Genomic DNA, 14673 nt, shown 5'->3' with positions numbered 1-14673 from the left:
GCACTTGCTTGGTGTTCTATAAAAGTTATGCACTCTGAATTCTTTTTTGATCTTAATGCTACAGAAAAGGAAGCTAATGATCTTTATCATAGAAACCCAGAACAAGCAAAGCAACAAGAAGCTGACATATCAGGACGTCTTACAGGACAATTTTACCAAATATGGGACGAATATATGTGGATTACACCAGAGACTGGACAATTGACTAATCCCGCAGATATTTGCTGGGAACAAAAGGAGCAACCTTGCGGGTATAATGAAAGAACTTTAACAAAAAAAGACTGGAAGTATTTGGGATATACATCTCAAAGACTTTGTAAATAGACAATAGATGTTACATTCACATGTAAGAAACCTTTTAAATGGCCTGGATCGGACTGGACAAATCCTGGTTATCGTTGGGTTGCACCCAACGGGACAAAATGGATCTGTGGGACTAATGTATGGCCTTGGTTACCTTGTGGGTGGGTAGGGCGATGTACCTTAGGTTTTGTTATAGCACCAGGCAGAATTGTAAAGTCTGTACAAGGCATTCCTGCTAATATGCCTAACTTACATGCTCGTTGGACTAGAGCAGCTTTTAAATGGTATGATTATCTTGCCGCTATTTTTATTCCTTCATTAGGAAATGTTGATGTTATGACAAAAGTAAACGCATTAACTAATTTTACACAAAAAGTATTGGTGGATGTGAAACATGCAGTGGAAGAGTTAAATTCTGAACAGAAGCTTATGAGAAAAGCAGTATTACAAATTAGAATGGCTCTTGATAATATTACTGCAGCTCAAGGAGGGACTTATGCTATTATTAAAGTAGAATGTTGTGTGTTTATACCTGATGTATCAGGTAATGTATCCCAAGCAGTAGAGGATATACAAGAACAGATAAAAAATAAGGACTCTCCTACTCCATTTCTTCCAGCACAATGGATTGATTGGTTTAAAGGTGATTGATGGAAACACGTTTTGGTTGTTATAATAATTATTTTCATCCTAATTTGTATGGCTCCTTGTATACTCTCTTGTTTGTCAGACTTTGTGACGCAACGTATGCTAGCCTATAAACGTATTCATCGACAGAATTAACAGAATGTCCTGGGCTTGGATAAACCTGGCAATTTTAAAATAAAAAAGGGGGAGTTGCGGGGAGCCACTCATGACCTCAGGACTGCCGAGCACAGAACGGGACAATAAATCCCAAAGAGCTGGCGTCAGGCTCTGAGATTGATCTAACAAAGACAATATCTGTCCCGCCACCCCTTTTCAGGAAAGAATACACCAGGTGATCTAAAAGCCCTAGGAACATCTTGAGCCATTAAGCTACTGATGATCTTTGAACAGAGAGATACAATCAGCATACAAGTTAGTGATTTTAGTTTATAGAAACATTAACCTTAGTTAGTGATCTTGGTTTGTGGGAACATATACCCTAGTTTATGAGTATTATAAACAACATTGATCTATAGAACAATGCACAAGTTAATGAGTTTAGTACACACTGTGTTTAAACCATAAACCAATACCTGTGCCTACGTGCAAGAATGCACGAGGTAGTCAGTTGAATTTGTATAAATTAACTGCCTGAAATAAACTCGAGGTCCACTCTTGGCTTAGCGTCTTGCGGGCTAGAGTGAGACCCTCTCAACCCCACCTTCTAGTCTTGTCTTTCTTTTCTCAGTCCTGCGGCACAGGTTTCTGGACCTGATCGATTGTCGGCTGGCTCCGACACTCAGGCACGGAAAACTATGGGCCACCTGTCCCACAATGGACTTTAGACTCAACCCTCACCCTCCAGGAACTTCAAAATACACACCGACAGAGTGCTATGGACAAGATTTTTTTTTTTAAACAAATCCCTGAATCCCTAGCAGGTCTTGTTTCTACGGAGACACAAATGGATTATGTGTATAACGTTTCACAAAAGCCCTAAAATATTATCACCCCAACTTGACACATCAAGAAACTGAGGTAGAGAAGTTTATCTCATTGTACAAGATTAGAAAGAGGCCACGTCAGACACCGTATTTAAATCCAAGCCCCTGCTCCAGTGCTCACATTAGAAAGTGTGGCATACTGTTCCTTTCCTGCCCTCTCCCTGCAATAGATCTCTGAAGAGTCTTTTCTGTGCCACCTGGAATCACAATCACATCAATTTTCCACAAAAAGCTATGTCACTCCTTGGAGGACATATCAAAATCTAAAGGGTTGGTTTGAGAGGAGAGATTTGCATTTTCTGTTTCTCAAAGGAAACATGGCTTTAAAAGAAATTGAAAAGCACTTATCTAGTCTAAGCCCTCATTGTGCAGAGAAAGAAACGGAGGCTCAGAAGAGATGAGGAAAGGGCCTTATTAACATGTATTGCCTCAGCGCAGCACTAAGCCAGCCCTGGGCACTTCTGGAGGAGGATCTGGGAGGCCCAGGAGAATGAGTGCTAGAAAAAGGAAAGAATAGAAGCATATAAGGTCCTGTCTCTACACCACCATAACATGAAATTCCACCAAATTACCCAGTATAGGTGCACCCAATATTAAGGTGGGCTAAACAGGTTATAGAAACCTGGAATTCTCAACCGTAGTGGAAATTCCAATATTTACTGTGCTTTTTTCCCAGTTGAAGCATCAACTCAGTGGGCACTCTGTACCAGGGACTACAAGAGGCCTGGAGTTCTCCCAAATACAGATCTCTATTACCACGTGTGCAAACCACATAAAGACCACCAGAAGAAAAGTGCCCACAGATAAGATGGAATTACTGAAACTGAAAGCAGCCAACCAGCATATATTACTAGCAAAAGCGGTGCTGCTAGAAATAGACTCATGGACATAGAAAGCAAACTGTGGTTAGCAGGCAGGAAAGGGAGGATTAACAGATACACATTAATAAATATAAAGTAAATGACAAGGACCTACTATATAGCACAGGGAACTATATTCAATTTCTTGTAATGAGTTGTACTAAAAACAATCTAAAACATATGTATATACATATGCATATGTTTATAACTGAATCTCTGCTGTACACCTGAAACTAACATTGTAAATTGACTACACTTCAATAAAAAATAGTTTAAAAAAAAGTAAAAATAAAAGCAACGCCATTAAGAAAAAATAAATGAACACTCTAATCCCTTTAGCTGTAGGTGGTGGAGAATTCTGGTTGCAAGCACCAAGTCCGCTGGATCACTCCAGCACTGGCTGTCACTCTTTCTGACCCTCAGAGAGTCACTTGGCTTCACTGAGGTTACTTTTATTTTCTGTGAAAGGCTACAGTTGCAACTAAAGATGTATAGAATCTCATCAATCTCAAGCCCAACAAATAGTGAGGACTTCCCATGGGCCAGGCTCTGGACAGAAGAAAAGATAGGGTCCCAGATATATTCATGGGTAGAAGTTTATGCCATAAAGACATTAATTCTTCCTGTTTTGATAGAGAGATTCATTGCAATTCTGTTTAGAATCCCTCCCAGATTTTTCATGGAATGTAACAAGTTAATTTATGGTCAGGAAGAGCCAAGAAACTTCTTTAGAACCACCACTGGGGAGGGGTGGATAGGTTATTCATTTCCACTGGTCTTTCTGAAGTGATGAAAACGTTCTGGAATAATAATGGTTGCACAACTGTGAATATGCTAAAAGCTTCTGAATTGTACTATTTAAATGGATGGACTTCATGGTGTGTGAAAAATATCACAATAAAGCTGTTATATGAAAAAATTTTTCTTGACAATTATTTTTCCCTTTATACCACTTGTCTGCTCCATAATTTAAGAAAAACAAAAAACCAAAACAAACCAAACTGCCAGGAGCTCTTTAGGACTGCAATGTCCCTGGATCTCCAACGCCTCTGGTGGTGCTGTTCCTGTTAACACACACTAGCTGGGTTGGACTAGTTAGGGACTGTAACTATCTTTTTAAAATCGACGGTCACACGTTTCACCCTGGGAGAGGAAAGGAAGGAGGATGTCGCAGCCTCATGCCTTCAGCTCATTTTTAACTGAACCAAGCCCTGCTTTCACCACTGTAATCCCTCTCACTATAAAAACACGTGACATAAACAAGCACCGCCATCATAACACCTGAAAGTGTTCAAGGTACTTTCCTGCGGCAGAAACACTGAGGGAGGAGACAGAAGCTCGCTCAGAACTGCCGCTCCGTTTTCCCGACTCCACCAGGAGAAGCTGGTATTTACAACATGAGGCTCTCAGCCCGGGGAGCAGTGGCCACGCCACTGAGCTGGTCCTCAGGGAGCGGGAAAGGGAGAGGAAGGCAGCCCCGGGTTCACGGGGCAGGGAAAGTGGGGGGGATGTGGAAACGCGGGCTGCAGCCCAGCTCGGAGGCCAGCTCCAGCCCCAGCCGCCCCGTCCGGGTCCCCAGACCCCGCCCGCCCGGGACACAGCCCGCCCAGTGGTGGGGACGGGCCGGCGGCCAAGGACAGGAAGCCCGGGAGGAGAGGACTCGCGGGCGGGAGAGGAGAAGGGGACGCCAGCCGCGGACTGAGGGGAGCCCGGCTGGGGCGAGAGGCGACAGGGGCACACCTGGCCCTGGACAGCTGTGGCTGGGGCGCCGGGGCGGGTGGCGCGGGCAGAGGAGTCTGCCCCGTGGAATTCAGCTGAACACACGCTGACTGGCGCCCTGAGGGGCTGTGACACGCGGACCGCCCTCCCGCAGCCACCTGACCCCTTTCCCGGGAGCCCCCCACCTTGCACTACCACAGCCAGTGGCCCCAGCCCAGGCAGGAGCCAAAGGCCTATGGGGCGACAGACCTGAGATGCCTTAGGGGCCGATCGCCGGCTCGGAGCTGGAGCTTCCAACCCGCGGTCCAGCTGGCAGCGACTGCACATGCGCAGGAGGGCCAGCGATCTTCTCTGGATTTTGTGAGGGAAGGTGGGGCAGCGAGGGACGGAGAAGATGGGAGGGGGATGAGAGGACGGGAAAAGTGGAGGGAGACAGATGGACAGGAAGAGCAGAGAGAAGGGAGGGATCTAGAGAGGGGAGGGTCTTAGCGGAGATGGAGAGAAAAAGCTTTTCCTCTGGGGGCACCCCGAAGGAGGCGGCAGTCCTGCCTCTGTACCCTTCTGTAACCCTTCAAGGACCGCAGCTCAAGTTTTACCTCCCTGGTCCAGCCCTCCATCCGATGCTTCTGCAGAACCCCTACGGGGATCACACCCGTTGCCTCCACGCGGATCTGGGTTTTCTGTTGCTCTGGGAACCAAGCACCCGCAGGTGTTGTTTCTCAGAACTACCTTGGGAAGAGTACATATTCCCCTTTTACACGCTGGGAAACAGGCAGGCACGATCTCTGCCTTAGATCCACTCTCCCAGGTGTTGGGCTGGCGGGGAACGGGGTGGTACAAGATCAGAGCCCCAGACGGAGCAGACTGCCTGAGTGTTGGTGCATAGTCCCCATCCCTCCTGGGTAAAGCACACCCCACCCTAGTGGAACCATCAAGGGCTCACAGTAGTTCCCTGAGTGTGGGAGAGCTGTCCCTATGTGAAGGAAAAGCTCAGCTGGGCTAATAAGCTTATTCACAAATCTAAGTGTGATAAGTGTCGGGTTACTGATGTAAATTCTACTGGGCTAACTTGTAAATCTGAAGTTAAGTGTCAGTTTACTGGGCTAACAAGCTAACTCGTAAATCCAAGCCCAACAAGTGTCAGTAACGTGATCTATTACAAGTTGATAAGCTCCAGTGTACTGATTCCTTGCTTTTTGTTATTTAAGCCTTATTGGTTAATAGACCCATACTTCTAATTAACCCTTTAAAAACTCATGTGCATGTCTTGGAGGTGCTCAGAACTTCGGAGCAGAAGCCCCTCTGAGCCGGCCAGCATAATAAATCTGAGTACTCCAACACTCCGAGTGGTGCTTGTTCCTCTGCTGGACTGTTGTTTCCGTAACACTTAATTCCAGTGCCCAGCTTGCTCGGTAGATAGGAGTGTTACCGAGTCCAAATTCATTCTCCTCAGTGCAGGATAGGCCAATAATTTGGGAGACCAGGTGTTGGAGCATGGAATAGCCAGTTTCTGTAGACCTAGATGGCAAACTAATGTCCTGGAAAACCATCTCCCCGAGTCAAAATTCAGGCTTCTTTCCTACGTGCTTGGTTGTTGCAATCTTCTTGGTGTAGGAATTCCTTCTTGTTAGAATCCTTTGTTCTTGAAGCTATCTGCCTGGGTCAGATGCCTGTAAATCTCCAACAAAACAAACGTTATTTTCTATTCTGCAATTTGTTATCTTTTTATGAATGAAAAAGTGTTAAATATCCTTAAAGGTCAGAGCCTTCAGAATAGGCTCTCCTGTATATTTCAGGCTCTAAGCAACATTGTTTTACAAGCAAGATGAAGCCTAGGAGACAGAGCACAGGGTTAAAGTCAAAGGAACAGATCTAATATGGAGTCAGATTTGTTCTGTTCTATTACCCGGGCAGAAGCCACCTGAGGGTTTAAATCCCTTTAAGTTAAAAATAACAAAACTTTAAAGGAATTTACATACATAGGTGGGAATGTGCAAAGCATAAGTGGAAAAGCAGCCAAAGGATAGTAAACAGTGGCATTTCCAGGGAGGGCTGAAAGAACAGAGGATGAGGGAAAACTTCTTTCACTTGTGTATTTTTCTGCTCTGTTTGAAATTTTTTTTAACTATTTGCATGTATTTCTTTTTCAGTTAAAAATAATGTGTAATGGAGCAAAGGGGTAACTAGCTCAGCAAATACAGCAGCCATGAAATCAGTGAGTCATCACTTTTGATTTAAGCCAGGAAGCATTTATTGACTCTTTCCAATGTGCCCAATGCTGTTTTAAGACTTCTTTTATTTTTTTATTTATTATTATTACTACTACTACTACTATTATTATTATTATTAATATTTTATGAAATAATAACAAGGTATTCCTCACCCATGCCCATGGCTGGTGGAAAACCAACTGAGTTTTTATTGAGTTGTTTTCCAAGGAACAGAGATGAGTTATAAACTGAACACAGTTTCAGGGCAAAACAGGCGGAGTGGTTTTCCAGCAGGCCAGACAGCTATGAAGGGTTTTCAATAGAGGTGCCCAGAGGCTGAGAGAGAAAGTCTCCAGGACCCTTCAAAAAGCTGCCCAAACTGCCTTCTCCATGGCACTACTGAAATAGGAAAGAACAAATCTGACTCCATATTTGATCTGTTCCTTTGAATTTAACAAAGCCAAGTTAATACGCTCCGGTCTTTTCATGGGTTATGATGTCACAGAGGAGACGGACAGGTCAACAAGGAACCACTCTGCCGTGATCACGGAGCCGGGGAACGGGATGGGCTGCAAGATGTATGACGCAGCCGCAACTGTGCCTGTGCTTCTAGGAAGGTACCCAAAGTCACCTCGACAAGGTGTCAAACACTTGTGCCCACGTCCTCATCAACAGACATTTATTAAAGAGAAATGGAAACATATAAAAGGCCAATACCCTTGGTGGGTACACCATCCAAAGAGCAAAGTCACAGTTTGACAACTGGCCATCTCTGTTCCCTGGGATTCATTCATGAAGAAGCTTAAAAGCCACTCCTCTGTCCTCAAGAAGTGCTGCATATTTGTCCTATCTTTGGCTCAGGGATGGAGCACGCTCAAGTGAACTTCAATTTCTGCACAGATTTGACTGTCTTTCTCCAGGTTCACTTGTCCATTCTAAAGAGGCCTGAGCTAAGTCCATCCTCCGTAAGATTTATTCCCTCTACTGACAACATACTGAGCCTACAATTAAAAGCCAACTGAATAAGACTGTCCTCAGCTAAAATGTTCACCAACCCTTCACTGCTTTCTTAATCTCCTCTCCTGGCTAATTGCAACAGACTAACACTTCCCTCCACCAAGCTCCCCATCTATGTCAATTTGTCTCCCCAAAGAGAAAGTAAGGTCCATAAAAGAGGAGACAACTCCATAGTCACCTCTGAATTTCTAGCATAAAGTAATGTTAATAAATAGAACTATGATTATGGCTTCTTTCCTTTAAAACCTTTTTGGTTATTTGAATGAGACCTTGGAAGAGAGGTGTTTGTGGTCCAGTATCTTGATCCACAAGACTCTGGAGGCCTTTATCGGAATGGCTGCTTACTGATTCATTCAAACCACAGCTTCTCATTCCAGGAGTAGCTGTGCTTCTCTGCCAGGAGTTTGTGGTCACTCTCATGCCAGAACAGCTTTAAACTATATCCTTACTTTGGATTTGTTATTTTTACCCTCTTTCAACAAAATTGACTTTACTTACTGTCTTGCCTTGAGGAAATTTTTTTCCTAGTTCACTCTTTAGTAAACCATGCTTCTCGGGATGGGCTTGGCCTTACATATGATCAGCCATCCAACTCCCAGTGTGAGAGGCTTCGGGCTCACCTCCTGCCCTGGCAACTGAAACTCAGTTCAGGAGCCAACCGGCACCCCAGGGCTTCTAAGGCTCACGTATCACCCAGAATCCCTGCTTTCTGGTTTGTCTTGGCTTCTGAGGATTTCCCCTCACGTTCTTGAAAAATGTGCAGCTTGAAAGATGAGGATGGAAGGTTTTATTTCTTTTTTTTAACATTTTTTATTGATTTATAATGATTTTATAATGTTGTGTCAAATTCCAGTGTTCAGCACAATTTTTCAGTCATTCATGTGCATATACACACTCATTGTCACATTTTTATCTCTGTGATTTATCATAACATTTTGTGTATATTTCCCTGTGCTATACAGTGTAATCTTGTTTATCTATTCTACAATTTTGAAATCCCAGTCTATCCCTTCCTACCCTCTACCCCCCTGGTAATCACAAGTCTGTATTCTCTGTCCATGAGTCTATTTCTGTCCTGTATTTATGCTTTGCTTTAGTTTGTTTGTTTGTTTTTTGTTTGTTTTTTAGATTCCACATATGAGCAATCTCATATGGTATTTTTCTTTCTCTTTCTGGATTATTTCACTTAGAATGACATTCTTCAGGAGCATCCATGTTGCTGCAAATGGCATTATGTTGTCGGTTTTTATGGCTGAGTAGTACTCCATTGTATAAATATACCACTTCTTCTTTATCCAGTCACCTGTTGATGGACATTTAGGATGTTTCCATGTTTTGGCTATTGTAAATAGTGCTGCTATGAACATTGGAGTACAGATGTCATCCTGAAGTAGATTTCCTTCTGGATACAAGCCCAGGAGTGGGATTCCTGGGTCATATGGTAAGTCTATTCCTAGTCTTTTGAGGAATCGCCACACTGTTTTCCATAGTGGCTGCACGGGAGGTTTTATTTCTTAATCAGCATTTTAATAAACTTGTGTAATGAAGGTTTTCACGAGTTTATACCACCCTCTATTGCCGAGACAGAAAACACACTAGATATTTTCTAGGCTTAGCTATCATGGGTATTTTTTCTTTTCTTTTGTTTCCTTAACGGCAAACTGACATTTTTTAATTAAAAAAAAAAGGCCCCAAATAGGATAGATACTTGAAGGGGCATACAAAATTAAAGGGCAAAGACAGAAAAATGATAAATTCTCTACAAGGTTAATATAATACATACACTATGGATCAGTTCATCAATTCTCAGTAACAGCTAATTGAAACATGACCATGAGGTAAAACTTCTCTCCTGTCAGGAGATGGCCAACAGAAAATAGAATTAAAACAACAAACTAAAATTCTAATTCTGGCGAGGTACAGAAGGCTACCAGCTAAATGTGTCTTCTTCTGGAAAAGAGGGAGGTTCACCAGCTCTTTACTGTGGAGTCTGAGCCCAGGGGAGGACAGTGAAGTGAGCTCTGTAAGTACCCAATTAGCAAAGTGAGTGATGAATAAAGTGATGTGAGCTTTGTTGACAGAGATGATGCTACTATTCACTTGTCCTGTAAAGTATGACTTCACGTTCAGTGATCAATACCTCGGCGTCCTCAGGGATTGAGATTATAGGAAAATGCACAGCCCGGGCCAAGACCTCCTCTGTGAGCTCGTGACACTGCACTTAGAAGTCTCAAGGGCAACTCCAACTCCACCTGCAATGAGCTGACATCACAGGGCTCCTCCCATAGCCGTCCTGCCCAGGGCCCCTGGTCAGGGGGCAAGGTCTCCCTGCCTCTCCCAGCTGAGGCCCTTCACTCACAGATGTGACTGGACCCCTCCTTCAGGGCCCAGATTTCCTCAGTCACCGAGCCCCACCACCCACACCTGTCCTACCAGGTACTCACTGGCACTCACTCAGCACTGACAGTGTGCTGGGGACCACGCTGCAAACTGTGCACACGTTATCTCACTGGATCTCCACAGCAGTCCTGGGAGGTCGGTACATCACTGCTTTAATTGATTAGATAAATTGTTTCACTTCCTTCAGTGCGTCATCCAAAGTGACACGGCGACTGAGTCACAAGCCTGGGACTGAAAACCACTTGAAAATTCTACACTCCTACACCTCGCAGCCACCCTACTCTGACTCATCACATCATCTCCTGTTGAGCCTTCTAAATGTTTCCAAGCATTCTACAAGACAAAAGTGATCTAAGATAGCACCCCACTCCCCTACTTAAAATCTGTCAATGATGGTCCACTGCCCTTAGGAGAAAGCCCCACCAGGCCTGAGCACAGCCCAATGGTCCAGAATCCTCATTCCCTGCGCGGCCGCGCCGCCTCACCCACCACGCAGCTCTACACTTGCCGTGTCCATGACAGGGATGCTGACTCCGTACAACCCGGGGCTCGTCTCATTCGAACAATGATCACCTTCTTCAGTGTTCACCGTCTTCACTGCTGACGCTCAGAAAAATGTTTTCTTAGGATGAATCAATATCTTTTTCCTTACAACTTCCCTTCATTGATAATGAGATCCACCCAAAAGAGAGAAGACCTAATTCTCAGTCTCCTTATCTGTAAAGTGAGAATAACAAGGAAATATGTGAGGTTTTAAGTGAAATAACATTCATGTGAGGCTGAGGGACAAATCCCAACATTCAGTAAGCACTCAATATGTGTTTACTTAATATTAATAAGAATATATTGCATTCCAGCAACCTTAACTCAATGTTTTACGGCTTTTTCCAACAGACTACAGACAAACTGTTGGACGAACCGCTTTGAGCAGATCAGCACAAGCATACTGGGAGAGATAAGCGTTGACTCCAGTTACAGCTGCAGCCACCCAGCACTACGGGGCGGGGGCAGTTTGCTCAAACTCTTACATGTTTCTTGAGCATTTAGCTGTCATTAATGAATAAAGACAGGTGTTCTTTAGTCAAAGCTCCTGAAACATAAATCTTTAAAGATTGGTGCAAATTAGATTTCAAGTACAGCACTCTCACTAGAAATTATTTGAAAATTATATTCAGCTCCTGCGCACATCAAAAGGGTATGTTCTTAATTTATCTGACTAAATACACCGAAAGGATTGTTTAAAAGAAATTAAGATGAAGCCATCCTGAATGACCTCTCAGTATCATCTGCACAAATCCCCACCCAAGGGTCTCATTTGTCACTTCCACGTAGTTGTTCAGGTAGCTTAACCTGGGTCTTGGTTTCTTATAACACAGGGGTAGGAAGAGTTGTGGATAGATTTATGTAGCAAATATATACCTAGGGTATTTGCTGTGTAGGAATCCTAGAAATAAACAAATTGATATATAGTCCCATCCTCAAGAAGCTCAGCCTTTCCATTTACAACAGCATTAAAAATAAAATGAGAGATACATTTAACAAAAACTTATAAGATTTGTACATTGAATATTTTGAAGTATCATCGAAATAAAATTTAAAAGATCTACATATATGGAAGACATCCCATGTTCATGGAATGGTAGACAATATTGTTAAAAATGTTAAGACTCCCCAAAGTGGTTTACAAATTCAGTGGAATCCCTATCAAAATTCCAGCTGACTTCTTTGCAAAAATTGAAAAACTTGTCCCAAAATTCATATGGAAGTGCAAGGGGCTCATGTCAGCCAAAATAATCTTGAAAAAGCAGAGCAAAGTTGGAGGACTCACTTTAAAGTGTACTAAAAAGCTATAGTACTAAGTCAGTATGCTTCTGGCATAAGTTTGAAAAAATAAATCTATGAGATACAATAAAAACCCAGGGGGAAAAAACTTACATTTACAGTCAGTTTTCCACAAGGGTGCCAACAACACTCCATTGAAAGAATAGTCTATTCAACAAATGGTGCAGGGACAGCTGGGTATCTGCAGACAAAAGAATGAATCTGAAATCTGGACCCCCATATTTTATATAACAAATAAAAATTAATTCAAAATGGATCACAGACAGAAACATAAAAACCAAACCTATAAACTTTTTGAAAGAAGACACAGTATAAATCTTTGTGGTCCTAGGATATGCTTTGGTTTCCTAGATACAATACAAAGAGCACAAGTGATAGAAGAAAAAAGAAGATAAACTGGACTTCATCAAAGTTAAAACCTTTTTGTTACAAAGGACATAATCAAGAAAGTGAAATGACAGGGGAAGGGGGTATCTCAAGTGATAGAGTGCGTGCTTAGCAAGAAAAATAAAATAAATCAATACATCTGATTACCTCCCCTGTTAAGAAATTGTTTTAATGTTTAAAAAAACTAAAGTGAAAGGACAATCTGCAGAATAGGAGAAAAATTTTCAAAGCATGTATCTAATAAGATACTAGTATTCAGGATATATAACAAATGCTTACAACTGACCAATACAAAGAAAATCAACCCAAATTTTAAATTTGCCAAGGATTTAAATAAATACACAAATGGCCGATAAGCATATGAAAAGAAGCTCAGCATCACTAGCCAAATCAAAAGCAAAATGAGATCTCATTTTACACCCACTAGGATGGTTATAATGAAAACATGGACAATAACAAGTGTCGTTCAGGAGGCAGAGATACCTCATATGCGGCCAGTGGAAAGCGACAATGTTGCAGCTTCTTTGGAGAAGTCTGGTGTTTCCTCAAAAGGTTAGCATTATATGGGCCAGCAATTCCACTCCTACATGTAGAGTCATCCCTCAGTATCCTCGAGGGGTTGGTTTCAGGAAACCCCCACCCTGGATTCCATAATCCAAGGATGTTCTAGTCACTTTACAATCAGCCATCTGGATTCATGAAGTGGAAACTACAGATATGGCGGGCCAACTGTACAACCAAAAGAATGAAAACATATTCTCACAAAAACTTGCACATCAATATTCATAGCAGTATCATTCAGAGTAGCCAAAGGTTACAAAGAATATCCATCCATCAATGAACGGATAAACAAAATTACCAATAGGCCCACAAACTTTTGGTCATTGAATCTTTGACAAAGGAGGTGAGACCATACAATGGAGTAAAGACAGCCTCTTCAGCAAATGGTGTAGGGAAAACTGGACAGCTGCATGTAAATCAATCTAGTTAGACTACTCCCTCACAGCATACACAAAAATAAATTCAAAATGGCTTAAAGACTTAAACATGTAGACAAGACACTATAAACCTCTTAGAAGTAAACACAGGCAAAACATCTGACATACATCTCAGCAAAGATTTCCTAGAGCAGTCTACTCAAGCAGTAGAAATACAAGCAAAAATATACAAGTGGGATGTAATTAAACTTACAAGCTTTTGCACAGCAAAGAAAGAGTAAGCAAAACAAAAAGACAACCAATGGAATGGGAGAAAATATTTGCAATAAATGAGACTGACAAAGGCTTAATTCCTGGAATATATGAACAGCTTTTACACTTCATAAGAAAGAAAAACAAACAATTCAATCCAAAAATGGGCAGAAATCCTAAAGAAACATTTCTCCAATGAAGACATACAAATGGCCAATAGGCACATGAAAAAAATGCTAAATATCATTATCAGAGAAATGCAAATCAAAACTGCAATCAAATATCACATCTCACCAGTCAGAATAGCCATCATTCAGAAGTTCACAAACAATAAATGCTGGAGAGGCTGTGGAGAATATGGAAACCTCATACACTGTGGTGGGAATGCAGTTTGTTGGAGCCATTGTGGAAAACAATATAGAGGTTCCTCAAAAGACAAAAAATTGACCTCCCATATGACCCAGCAATCCCACTCCTGGGCATGTATCCAGAAGGAACCATAATTCAAAAAGACACCTTCTCACCAATATTCACAGCAGCACTATTTACAATAGCAAAATATGGAAACAACCTAAATGTCCACTGACAGATGACTGGATAAAGAGGTTGTAGTATATTTGTACAATAGACTACTTTCACCCATAAAAAATAATAAAATAATGCTATTTGTACCAACATCAATGGAACTGGGGAATGTCATTCTAAGTGAAGCAACAGAGAAAGAGAAAGAAAAATACCATATGAGATCGCTCACATATGGAATTAAAAAAAAAAAGAAAAAACAAACAAACAAAAAGATAAACTTATCTACAGTACAGAAATAGACACAGAGTCATAGAAACCAAACTATGGTTACCAGAGGGGAGAGGGTGTGGGAAGGAATAAATTGCGATTTCAAGGTTTGCAGATACTGAGTATGTATAGAATAAACAGCAAGTTTATACTGTATAGCACAGGAGAATATATTTAATATCTTGTAGTAACTTATGTTGAAAAAGAACATGAAAATGAATACAGGTATGTTCCTATATAGATGAAGTGTTGTGCTGTACATAAGAAAATGATGCAATATTATAAACTGACTAGAATTCAATGAAAATATTTTTAAATAGAC

The 14673-nt window shown here is 41.9% G+C and overlaps 1 protein-coding gene and 1 pseudogene across 1 annotated transcript in view; both read right to left on the bottom strand.

Moving 5' to 3' along the window:
• The window catches only part of LOC140695743 (trafficking protein particle complex subunit 9-like), a 54056-nt pseudogene extending 49240 nt beyond the window's left edge, over positions 1-4816 (bottom strand).
• LOC140690632 (uncharacterized) overlaps positions 1-14673 on the bottom strand; it is a 168037-nt gene that overhangs the window by 99873 nt on the left and 53491 nt on the right. The window lies entirely within an intron of this gene.

This window comes from Vicugna pacos, chromosome 3 (assembly GCF_048564905.1).
Source record: "Vicugna pacos chromosome 3, VicPac4, whole genome shotgun sequence".
NCBI lineage: Eukaryota > Metazoa > Chordata > Mammalia > Artiodactyla > Camelidae > Vicugna > Vicugna pacos.
This window is presented reverse-complemented; position numbering and strand designations above follow the sequence as displayed.